This window comes from Somniosus microcephalus, chromosome 10, assembly GCF_052327205.1.
Source record: "Somniosus microcephalus isolate GS21.2 chromosome 10, FLI_Smic_1.0, whole genome shotgun sequence".
Taxonomy (NCBI): Eukaryota; Metazoa; Chordata; class Chondrichthyes; order Squaliformes; family Somniosidae; genus Somniosus; species Somniosus microcephalus.
Window position 1 is genome coordinate 119,426,487 of NC_140996.1, and position 13,363 is coordinate 119,439,849.

At 45.7% G+C, this 13,363-nt stretch overlaps 1 pseudogene; it reads left to right on the plus strand.

Moving 5' to 3' along the window:
• The first annotated feature begins 5,713 nt into the window (after positions 1-5,713).
• On the plus strand, positions 5,714-11,190 carry LOC147111660 (uncharacterized; annotated as a pseudogene).
• The last annotated feature ends 2,173 nt before the right edge of the window (positions 11,191-13,363 follow it).

The window sequence follows — 13,363 nt, forward strand, 5'->3', positions numbered from 1 at the left end:
AAATTCCATGATCGAAAAGGAAACAAGAAATGACCCGACTCTCTCATGAGTCTACGATTTAACGGTGGAGGGATGGCCAGTACATGGCGAACCAATGCTGCCAGCATTTTCGCACAGAAGAGAACAGCTGTCAGTGTGCCGAGGAACCTTGATGTGTGGATCTAGAGTGGTGATTCCACCCAAACTCCAGCAGAAAGTACTAAAGGAGCTTCATGAGGGGCATCTGGGTGGAGTGAAAATGAAGAACCTAGCCAGAGCGTTTGTGTGGTGGCCAGGTATTGATGGAGACATCGAAGAAATAACCAAGAGCTGTCTAGGATGCCAGAAGGTCCAAAACGCGCCACCACAAGCTCCTCTGCATCCATGGGAGTGGCCCTCATCTCCATGGCAAAGGGTACATATCGACTTTGCTGGTCCATTTATGGACTCAATGTTTTTAATCGCGGTGGATGCACACTCCAAGTGGCCGGAGGTAATAAAAATGTCCTCCACCACCATGCAAAAAACCATCACAGTATTAAGGACCATATTTGCCAGGAATGGGCTGCCGGAACAGATCTGTTCTGATAATGGACCGCAATTTGTGTCCGAAGAATTCAGGAAGTTCTTAAAAAGCAATGGGGTCAAGCACTATACGTCCGCCCCATACCATCCCGCCACCAATGGATTAGCTGAAAGGTTTGTCCAGACCTTCAAGAAGGCCATAAAGGCCATGGGTAATGAAGACATAAATCTACAACATAAGGTAGATAACTTCTTGTTGGCGTACAGGAATGCAACACATGCGGTCACAAACCAAACTCCCGCCATGATGTTTTTCAATAGAAGAATAAGATGCCGGCTGGATTTGATTAAGCCAAACGTCAGAAGGGACGTAGAGAACCGGCAATTTCAAGGCATGAATGAAAGGCCAACTAGATCCTTTCAGATAGGTCAACAAGTTTTGGCCCGGGACTACCGTACCGAGAAATGGCAGCCGGGAACTATTGGAAAAAGGCTAGGACCGTTGATGTATACCGTGGACATTGGTGAAAGCATAATAAGGCGCCATGTTGACCAGATCATAGAATCATCCACAAAGGCCCAACCTACTCCACAACTCTATACGTCTAATGTTGAAGCAGAGATACCCAGAGCATCTACCTCCGATCCGGTAATACTGGAATCCGATGAACCTGAAACGGTCCTTCAAGCTGAATCAACCTTGCCAGAAGAACCTACTACCCTACCGAAAATGACTACACCACCGAGGCGTTATCCGGACAGAGTCCGGAAGCCTCCAGAGAGACTGAATCTGTGAACTGTTTCACATAAAGTTGTATATATGTTAAGATGTTATATTAATGGGAATATGTATATATTGTTAACCTAAAAAGGGAGGATTGTAGTGTATGTAACGTTCCACCTTTAAGAGAACTATTTTAAGGGTTGCACTACTTTATCTTGGCTACTGTATACTGTAATACCAGTGGTGACCACACCGGTATATAAGTGCTGTGTAAGGATTTATTGGGCAGATTCGCCCTGACCTTCGAATAGTAAAGTCCTGTTAAAGTTACTCTTGTAGTCTGTGTATTAATTCACCATATAACCCACAGGCTTTACAATGCCCATCATCCTTCTTCTGAAGGCTGCCCCATCAAAGTCCTCATCTGAGTCCTGTGCAGCAGAACTAGTGAGCGACCTCGCCCTCTGGGGAGCTGGCCCCTGCGCTAGCCTTTCCCTCTGCCCTGGCTGCAGGCTACTCATGCCTGGTGACTCACCGCATGCCGATCCCACCTCTATACTACCCTCTAAAGTACGCGCAGTGCGAGTTTCGGAGCTGGTGCCTGCGAGTGTCAGATTGAGTGACAGTGTCTCTTCTCCATCATTCTGCTCTTGTTCTTCCTGCACTGGCTAGGAAGCTTGACAGTTTTGGGTATCTGAAAGCAGAAAGGCACAAGGGTAGGGTTGAAGTGGGGGGCGGTGGGTGGGGGGAAGCAAGATGTGCATGCTTATACCATCAGCAGCTTGTAAGTGAGAAGAGATTGTGGGATGAGGGGGAAGTGGGATGTGAGAAGGAGGATTAGATATGAGTATACCGTCATCATCAATGGTTTCAGCCTTGCTGATCGCCACTGCCTCAGTGACGGCCCCTCCAATAATGTCAAGCACTGTCTCCTCCAGCTGGGTCAGGATGTGCAGCCGCATCTGTCCCCCGTCGGTTAGCTGCTACTGTCTCCTATTATGCGCCACCTTGGCCTGCAAGAGAAAGGGAAGTGTGTCAGTGAGTGTGGTGCAATGTGTTTTGCTGATATGCCTGTCATGGTTGAATAGCTGGCAGTGTGTGCAAGCTATGAGATGTGGGTGTGAGACTTGCAGCAGTGGGGTATGTGTGTGAGGGTGAGGTAAAGCTATGAATGTGAGGTTTGAGTCATGATTGATAGAGATTGTTGGTAGGTGAGTGATGGGGATGTGCTGCATTAAGCAGTGTGTGAGGCTAGTGGTGCAGTTGGTGGGATATGGCATTTGAAGATGCATTCACTGATCTTGACCACTCGAGTGAGGTAATTAAACTTCTTCCAGCACTGGATCCAAGCTTCTGCTACTTCTTCCCACTGCCTTATTACAGCATACCTGGAATGCCTCCTGCCCCCCTGCGGGTACAGGACTTGTTTCCTCCTGTACACCCCGTGCACCAAGGCCTCCAGTGCTGCATCGGAGAACCGAGGTGCACACTTTCTCCCCTTTTGAGACATATCATATTGCTCTAGCTCCACCAACAATGAGGTCCTTCTGAATCAGAGCACCTCTCCTTTAAGAAGTGCAGAACAGCCTGTGACTCTGCAGGCGACCTTTAAATGGAAAGCAGAGTGCACAAGATAATTGGCCCCCTTTTGAGCGCTGAGCCAACCAGCAGCACGTTTAGTGCTGATCTCACCACTCCAATCATGGTAATGTGCAGGCAGCATGAATTTGGCATGCTGCTTTCACTACTTTCAGCAGGCACGGGCAGATTGCGCATTGCGATCCCCGCACCCGTTTTCCAGCCTAATCAAATTTTGCCCCCATAAGATTTTGCAAGGGTGAAATACCAGGTAGACAATGTCTACTAGATTGTCGTCATCCATTAATCCCTTAAGTACCTTCAAAAAATTCATTCAAATTAGTAAGGCACAATCTTCTTTTCCAGGAGCCATGTTGAGTGTCCCTGATGGCCCCTTGGACATCTCTTAATGTACCTTTGAGCATCTAACCTTTTACGGAAGTCAGACTAATGGGTCTATAGTTACCCAGCTCTGCCTTGTCACCATTTTTAAAAATTAGAACTATATTAGCATCCTTCCAGTCTAAGGGAACAATCCCCGACTCTAGCAAGTTATTAAAGAAACAAGCAAGGGACTCACATGACACGTGTCTCATTTCTTTAAGGACCCTTGGGTGGATGTGATATGTGCCGCCAGCCTGATCTATTTTAAGGTTCTTTATTCTGTCTAAGATGGTATCCTCTTCTATTTTAATATTAACAATTTACTGTTAACAGCACAACTTTTTGGTGTTAGTTGAGCATTGTTTTCCAAGAGTAAAGACTGATGCAAAGTATTCATTTAATATCTCTGCCATACCCGGTTTCTAATCTGTTGTAGAGAATCTTTCAATGGCCCATACAGGCCCAATACAGTCACTGAAGGTCCTGATTCATAGCGTAACTAAGAAAACTTGTTTCCAATACAGGTACGACCATATTTGTCCACAATCCTTTTTTCCATTAACCTTTTAGCTGATCTAATAGTAACTTTAGTTTCCTTTAATTGTGTATGGTATTTGTCCTTCTTTTCCTGGGAATTATCTACTTATAATCTATGAAAACATTTTTGTTTAAGTCTTATGTGTCTTTGTACATAACCAGCCAGCCAACTCGGCTTATTCTTGCCCATGCCCTTTTGAATTTAGGGACATACATGGCTTCCATGTGTTTTAATATGCTCTTAAAAACATACCATTTATATTCATTATTATCAGTTGTGACCCCACCCAGTAGCGTTGACTAATTTAACTGTTTCAAGTCTAGGCTTCATGTAGGTATTTTTCAATATATAGCTGAGATTTAGCATTTGTCTATTTTACATTCCTTTTTTCTTCAGGGTTAAAGGTACATAACATATTTGAGAAGTAGAAGTAGTAAAAATTATTCCTTTCAAAACAGTCCTTACTTGTATCAGAGGCAGGCTGCCCTGTATACTTGTATCAGAGGCAGGCTGCCCTGTATACTTGTATCAGAGGCAGGCTGCCCTGTATACTTGTATCAGAGGCAGGCTGCCCTGTATACTTGTATCAGAGGCAGGCTGCCCTGTATACTTGTATCAGAGGCAGGCTGCCCTGTATACTTGTATCAGAGGCAGGCTGCCCTGTATACTTGGGGGGAGGACCAAGGAATGTGACACTGGCAAAAAGGTTAATTTGCCTTGGCTTCTTCATCAAATATTTCTGGTAAAAATACCATTAGGGGCATGGTCCTTCTTCATCCAATTCTGACCTCTTATGCACCCCTGATTTCCTTCGCCCCACCATTGGCGGCTGTGCCTTCAGCTGTCTAGGGGCCAAGCTCTGGAATTCTCTCCCTAAACCTCTCTCCCTCCTTAAAGCCTACCTCTTGGAGCAAGCCTTTGGTCACATGTCCGACTATCTCTTCATGTGGCTCAGTGTCTAATTTTGAATGATAATGCTCTTGTGAAGCACATTGGGATGTTTTACTACATTAAAGGTGCTATATAAACCCAAGTTGTTGTTGGATGTGATCTAAGCCTCTTATCTCCAGCACTGTGTTTGGATGCTGAATGAGAAAGAACGTTGTGACATCCTTCACCCCCACTTTAGAATCAGGGCACCGCGAAATACATTGTCCGCCTAGAACAAGAGGATCAAACATAGCATTGCATTTAGCTGCCATCAGGGCAGGAAAGACAGCAAATGAGCTACCGCTTGCTAGTTTCCTGCGGCATCGATTCCATTCTGTTTGTGGCGTAGTTCAGAGCGCTACCGCTAATTTTATCTATAGCCTTCACTGCAGACATCCTTAGAATTTTAGACTTAAAGCAGGGTGAGTTGAGATTGACAAAAGCAAAATGCTGGAAAGCTGAAATTAAAACAGGAAATGTTGGAAACACTCAGTAGGTCAGGCAGCATCTGTGGAAAGAGTTTCAGGTCGATAACCTTTAATCAGAACTGGAAGAGGTTAGAGATTTAACAGTTTATAAGTAAGTACCAAGCCAGGGAAAAGGAGGACGGGTGGGCAGGGGGGTGTTGGGGGTGGGGTGGGGGAGGGGGGTTGGTTGATGGCGAGAGATAAGAACAAAAGGGAAGTTCTGTCACAGGGTGAAAGGCAGGAGTGATTAAATGACAAAAGGGATGATGGTGCAAAGCAAAAACGAGTGGCAATGAGACAAGTAAAGAAACAAAAGATAGGTCCAGGGGATGTATATATGGCAATAGCAGAAGCAATACCAGCACCTGAGTTGAGTTTGATAAAGTTGAAGAAATGCGGCAGCGATACCTGAGGCTCTGCGCAGGTGGGCGGTTTGATTTGGACAGCGTTCTAAGACGGTTTAAATTACACTAGCGTGAGGAGAGCAGAGGGGCCTGATGTGTGTGGAAGCGTCTGACACCTCCGTTTAAAATAAAGAGATATCTACAGGGCGCACTATTTCTCAATGTACACTTGCGTGTAAGAAAAATGTTCAGCAACTGCAGGAAGTTGCCCTTGGGTGGCTGCCAGCGTGTGAGCATGGAGATTGCTATCTGTGGAGAAACATCGGAGTGCAACATGCGTGAGCGAATGGCGGAAGGGAAAGTGCAGGCCCAAGATGTGAGCAATCACTTCATCACGTACATCAACAAGGTGGCGCTGAACCTGCAGCATAGAGACAAGGAGACAAGGAGCTGCTGGAGGAACTGAAGAACCTGTAGTGGGAGGAGTTCAGCAGCATGGAGACCATGTATGAAAAGGGGCGCCAGGACTTCACACGGAAAATCGATCAGGTTTCAAATGAAGTGGTGAAATTCGCCCTGGAGAAGGAAATAACCGAGATCAGCATGGAGGAGGAGGACGAACTGAAGCAAGACTGTGACCACGACTTCCAGCACCTGAAAAAGAAGCATGGGTGTTGGGACAGCTGCAGTGTCAGAGCAAGGCCATGGAGGTGCAGCTGGCACAGCTGAGTGCGGTTAGAGATGCTGAGTGCTTTTACTGGCAGCAGAAGATGGAGAATTTACACAACTTCGAGCGAGCAGAATCCAGCACTACAGACTTGGAGCAGTCACTGCAGAATAAGTCAGAAAAAATTAGGGCTTGTCCATTCAAGTGTAAGTGTATTTTTAATGGCATGAGAAGTCATAATTACTACCAAACAACCTCTCTGGCACTGAAAATGTATTTTTATAACTGGAGTCTCATTCCTTCAGATTTTAATTATTATTGGAGATTTTATCAAATTTAATTTTTTTTTAAAGTATTTCTTTCTGTCTGTTTTATCTCTCTCTCTTAATCCCATCTTTCTTTCCCTATCTGTATTTCGCTTTCTGTGCGTGATTTTACTTTGAATTAAATATTCCTACTTACACTTCCTGGTTACACTAGCAGCTTTCCTCACCTCAATCATGTCTGAAAGTAATATAAGACATGAATAGGTCATAGTAAAAATGAGTAAACTGAAAAATTATTATTATAGGAGTATTTTTGCAATGTTGTGCTACCAGCAAGAAATCTTGCCCATTGGTAGCATGAATTGGACATTAACATATGTGATATGCACAACATTTTGACTATTTATTCAGAAAATCATTAGCAACATTCAGCCCAGTCAACCCTGCAAAGTCCTCCTCACCAACATCTGGGGACTTGTGCCAAAATTGGGAGAGCTGTCCCACAGACTAGTCAAGCAACAGCCTGACATAGTCATACTCACAGAATCATACCTTTCAGCAAATGTCCCAAACTCTTCCATCACCATCCTTGGGTATGTCCTGTCCCACTGGCTGGACAGACCCACCAGGGGTGGTGGCACTGTGGTATACAGTCAGGAAGGAGTGGTCATGGGTGTCCTCAACATTGACTCCGGACCCCATGAAGTCTCATGGCTTCAGGTCAAGCATGGGCAAGGAAACCTCCTGCTGATTACCACCTACTGCCCTCCCTCAGCTGATGGATCAGTATTCCTCCATGTTGAACACCACTTGGAAGAAGCACTGAGAGTAGCAAGGGCACAGAATGTACTCTGGGTGAGGAACTTCAATGTCAATCACCAAGAGTGGCTGGGTAGCACCACTACTGACCGAGCTGGCCGAGTCCTGAAGGGCATAACTGCCAGTCTGGGCCTGCGACAGGTGGTGAGAGAACCAACACGAGGGAAAAACCTACTTGACCTCGTCCTCACCAATCTACCGGTCGCAGATGCATCTGTCCATGACAGTATTGGTAGCAGTGACCACCACACAGTCATTGTGGAGATGAAGTCCCGTCTTCACAATGAGGACACCCTCCATCATGTTGTGTGGCACTACCACTGTGCTAAATGGGATAGGTTCAGAACAGATCTAGTAGCTCAAAACTGGGCATCCATGAGGCGCTGTGGGCCATCAGCAGCAGCAGAATTGTATTCCACCACACTCTGTAACCGCATGACCCGGCATATCCCTCACTCTACCATTACCATCAAGCCAGGGGACCAACCCTGGTTCAATAAGGAGTGTAGAAGAGCATGCCAGGAGCAGCACCAGGCATACCTAAAAATGAAGTGCCAACCTGGTGAAGCATCAACACAGGACTACATGCATGCTAAAAAGCGGAAGCAGCATGCTATAAACAGGGCTAAGCGATCCCACAATCAACAGATCAGATCAAAGCTCTGCAGTCCTGCCACACCCAGTCGTGAATGGTGGTGGACCATTAAACAACTAACGGGAGGAGAGGCTCCATGAATATCCCCATCCTCAATGATGGTGGAGCCCAGCACATGAGTGCAAAAGACAAGGCTGAAGCATTTGCAACCATCTTCAGCCAGAAGTGCCGAGTGGATGATCCATATCGGCCTTCTTCTGAGGTCCCCACCATCACAGAAGCCAGTCTTCAGCCAATTTGATTCACTCCACGTGGTATGAAGAAATGGCTGAGCGCACTGGATACAGCAAAGGCTATGGGCCCCAACAGCATCCCAGCTATCATGCTGACGACTTGTGCTCCAGAACTAGCCACGCCTCTAGCCAAGCTGTTCCAGTGCAGTCAAAACACTGGCATCTATCTGACAATGTGGAAAACTGCCCAGGTATGTCCTGTCCACAAAAAGCAGGACAAATCCAACCCGGCCAATTACCTCCCCATCAGTCTACTCTCAATCATCAGCAAAGTGATGGAAGGTGTCAACGACAGTGCTATCAAGTGGCAATTACTCACCAATAACCTGCTCACTGATGCTCAGTTTGGGCTCCACCAAAACCACTCGGCTGCCGACCTCATTACAGCCTTGGTCCAAACATGGACAAAGGAGCTGAATTCCAGAGTTGAGGTAAGTGTGACTGCCCTTGACATCAATGCAGCATTTGACTGAGTGTGGCATCAAGAAGCCCTAGTAAAACTGAAGTCAATGGGAATCAGGGGGAAAACGCTCCTCTGGCTGGAGTCATACCTAGCACAAAGGAAGATGGTTGTGGTGGTTGAAGGTCAATCATCACAGCCCCAGGACATCGCTGCAGGAGTTCCTCAGGGCATTGTCCTAGGCCCAAACATCTTCAGCTGCTTCATCAATGACCTTCCCAACATAAGGTCAGAAATGGGGATGTTCGCTGATGACTGCACAGTGTTCAATGCCATTCACAACTCCTCAGAAAATGAAGTAGTCCATGCCTGCATGCAACAAGACCTGGACAACATTCAGGCTTGGGCTGATAAGTGGCAGGTAACATTCGCACCACAGAAGTGCCAGGCAATGACTATCTCCAACAAGCAAGTGTCTAACCATCTCCCTTGACATTCAACAGCATTACCATCACCGAATCCCCCACCATCAATATCCTGAGGGTCACCATTGACCAGAAACTTAACTGGACCAGCCACATAAATACTGTGGGAACAAGAGCAGGTCAGAGGCTGGGTATTCTGCGGTGAGTGTCTCACCTCCTGTCTTCCCAAAGCCTTTGTACCATCTACAAGGCACAAGGGGTGTGATGAAATACTCTCCACTTGCCTGGATGAGTACAGCTCCAACAACACTCAAGAAGCTCGACACCATCCAGGACAAAGTAGCCCGCTTGATTGGCACCCCATCCACCACCTTAAACATTCACTCCCCCCACCACTGGTGTACCGTGGCTACAGTGTGTACCACCAGCTCCAAATTCTCCTCCAAGTCACACACCATCCTGACTTAGAAGTATATCGCCGATCCCTCATCGTCACTGGGTCAACATCCTGGAACTCCCATCCCCAACAGCACTGTGGGAGTACCTTCACCACACGGACTGCGGCAGTTCAAGAAGGCGGCTCACCACTACCTTCTCGAGGGCAATTAGGATGGGAAATAAATGTTGGCCTTGCCAGCGATGCTCACATCCCATAAACGAATAAAAAAAATACACCCAAATTTCTGATATGCACTTCCAATGAGAGGCTCCTCGCGGGTAACGTGGACGGAAAATTACATCTTGTAAGGAAATGTTTTTGAAACCTGTTATTTTTGGCACTGATACATTGTCCACAAGCATTTATTGTAACAATGAATTATCCATGTAAAACAAAATTTCTATTGTACACATATAATAAAATAATTCCAGCACAAAAATGAAATGTATCTGCATATAGTAGGTTAGGGAAGTAATTGTTCACCTTATACTGTTGGAGAGATCCTGACTGTTACATCAGATGGGAGTGGGCAGAGGAGAAATCTGAGTGGTTGACAGCTTTTTAAGAAATGTGTTTCTTCCCCTCCCTCTCCTTCTTTAAGGCCCTCCTTAAAATTCACCTCTTTGAGCAAGATTTCGGTCACCCACTGACCAACCCCTCCTCCCACCCCATATCTCTTTCTTTGGCTCAGTGTCCATTTATTCTGATTACGTTTCTGTGAAGGGCTTTGGGACATTTTCTACGTTAAAGGCGCTGTATAAATACAAGTTGTTGTTCTTGACATCTTCCCTCCAGCGCCAAATACAAGAATGAATTGCTTTCATCGCTGTCTAATAATCCCCACCCCCAACAAAACCCAAGAGCAAGTGAGTTTGAAAATCTCTCTTTTCTAATTTTTTAGGGTTTTTTATTATTGTTTTAAAGTTATCAAAGTTTAATTTAATCACTGTGGGACATGCTACTGGACAGGCACCGTGACCAGTGGTCACTCTTGAGTGCATACGCTGCCACTCATTAAGGCACAATTGGGTATTGTGACATATCTGCCATGAGGTTACTATCAAAAATATAAGGGACTAAATTGGATCCCTGCTTGAAGAAACTGGCCCGGATTTTGCAGTGGTAATGACAGCAAAATTGTCAGCGTTCGCCATCGTTATCCCACTGAAACTTACCGGAACTTCAAGATTTAGCGCATGCGCAGATAAACGCAGGGATCCTGAAGTTGCGGTCAGTCATGCCCTGCTCCGTCACAGGCTGCGCTGTGGAACTCCCCATAGTGAAATCAGTGGAACTGATGAAAACTTAAGCTTTTCTGATCTAGTATCGCTACACCCCATAAAAACTTAATCCTTGTTGGAATAGGTGTAACTGGGGTTTTAACAGCGCATTGACTGCTGAACAAGCGTTCTGGCCCTGAAAAACTAATTTTATATTTGTGGAATGTCAAATTTCTCTTATGATAAAAATTACTAGATTTTTAAAATAATAAATATTTTAAAACTTTTTTTTAAAGTTTATGTTATTTCAGCTTCTACCTTAACCCCATGTGTATGTCCCAATCTTTATTTTGCTCTGTGTAAAAAATTTAAAAAGAGAAATGAAAATCAGTGCTTTTTATTTCCTGGTTTGCCGTCTGTGAGAATTCTTCAACAGGATTAGCTGCTTAGACAGCTTGATGACAGCACTACAATCACATTAAGGTCAAGAAAGCTAAAGTTTTCATCACAGAAATCACGAGATCTTTGCGGACAGCTTTCTTTGAGGTCAGCGGCGATTGTTTTCACTTCACCGCTGACTGCAAATTCCGGGCCTAAATGTCCCTTCTCAACTGCAGTATAAACCAGATCGGACTTTAGGGGCTCAGTTTTAATTCCCGAGGTGGGTTGGAATCAGGTTGCATGGTGGGCGGGTTCCAGAGCCGCTTCCGGCGGGATCAGCTGTGGATGTCCGATTTTGATTCAATGAGGTTGTTGATTTCAATGAGGTGCGCTGGCCGGTCCAATGAGTGCAATCGGGTCGGCTGGCTGCCTCTGAAACGTCATCATAGCAGCTGCTTTTAAAGCTACCATTCATCCTAAGCCTTTCTCTTGTGGATTCCTGGACTCATTGAAATTGATTTTGACGCAATGACTTCTTCCATATGCAAGGCAGCTCCTCGATTTAATGATGACTCCCTGCATGTTCTTGTGGATGGTGTCAGAGGGCGCAGGGAGATTCTCTTCCCTCCTAATGACCGGAGGAAGCCTCCTCAACAGACCAAGGCAGCCTGGCTGTGCATTGCTGAGGAGGTCAGCGCAAGGTTCGTGTGTTTATGTACATGGGTCCAGTGCAGGAAACGGTTTAATGATCTTGTGCGAACATCAAAAGTGAGTATCCCATCACACGCCTTCAATCTGCTTCTCTTCTCTTCTCTTCTCATCACCAGCACTCTGCTTTGTAAGCCTCCTTCTTTACATCCCACCTTACTCTTATTTCCCTTGCACTCTTACCTATCCATCTCTGTCTCTGCACTGAATCACTTCAGCATCCTGCCTATGCAACCCTTAGATTCGCTCTCACTGTCATGCAGTGACAACAACTAACAATGCACAGGGAGCTACATTCCTCTTGGCACCTTACCCCATCTTCATCTCCCTCAGAGCATCTATGTTAGGGATTATTGACCCGCACTCCATCACTGTGGCTGAAACACCGCTTGTGTCCCTCCTTGCAGGAAAAGATAGCCCACAATAAGAGGGAGAGAGCACTGACTGAAGGAGGAACAGCTACCCTAGCCACATTGACCAGTGCTGAGGAGGCTGCATACGAGATTGCTGAAGATGGCAAGGACCTGGAAGTGGGTGATGGAGAGACGGGCACACTAAAGGAAGCTGGTGACATAATAGGGTTTCATGCCTCTCAGACTGCAATGGCATATGATGTTCATAAATAATCACATTGTATCATCTGCTCAAAAGGATCTGTCTGCTACATCAATATCAGATGTCTAAATCATGCCTTTACTCTCCCACAGGACCATCGAGTGCCTCCCTCCCCACGATCCAGGAGGAAGAGCTGGACAACTTCTCAGAGGAACCTGAAGCCTCTGAGGGAGCAGCGTCACCAGGACTCAGCGCACCCAGCACCAACGCAGCAACGTACACCTTGGTGGTCCCTCGCGAGTTAGAGTAGTGTTGCCACCTGGTCTATCACAGCACACAAGTGAGCATCAGCAGATGGTGGAGACAGTGACAGCAGTGGAGAGTCCTCGGCGGAGGTCACAGCAATCTCCTAGCTCTGCTGAGCTGCAAGCAGACGCTGTGCCTCTGGGGCCATCCACAAAAAGAGCGTCTCGGGAAGTACAGGAACAAGTGCAGGAGTCTCTGGAAGGGTTCAATTAGAGGGTGAGAAGGTTGGATCTCAAACAAGCGTGCTAAGCTTGAATAAAGGAGACTATGAAGGTATGAGAGCGGAATTGATTAGAGTGGACTGGGAAAATAGATTAAAGAGTAAGACGGTACATGATCAGTGGTGTACGTTTAAGGAGTTATTTTACAACTTCCAAAAAAATATATTCCACTGAGAAAAAAAGGGTGTAAAAGAAAAGACAGCCATCCGTGGCTAAGTAAAGTAATTAAGGATAGTATCCAACGAAAAACAAGGGCATATAAGGTAGCCAAATCTAGTGGGAGGATAGAAGATTGGGAAGTCTTTAAAAGACAGCAAAAAATAACAAAAAGATTGATTAAGAAAGGGAAGATAGATTATGAAAGTAAATTAGCAAAAAATATAAAAACAGATAGCAAAAGTTTCTATAGTTATATGAAAAGAAAAAGGGTGACTAAAGTAAATGTTGGTCCCTTAGAGGATGAGACCGGGAAATTAATGGTGGGAAACATGGAGATGGCAAAAACGCTGAACAAATATTTTGTATCAGTCTTTACGGTAGAGGACACTAAGAATATCCCAACACTGGACAAACAGGGGACTCTAGTGGGGGAGGAGCTA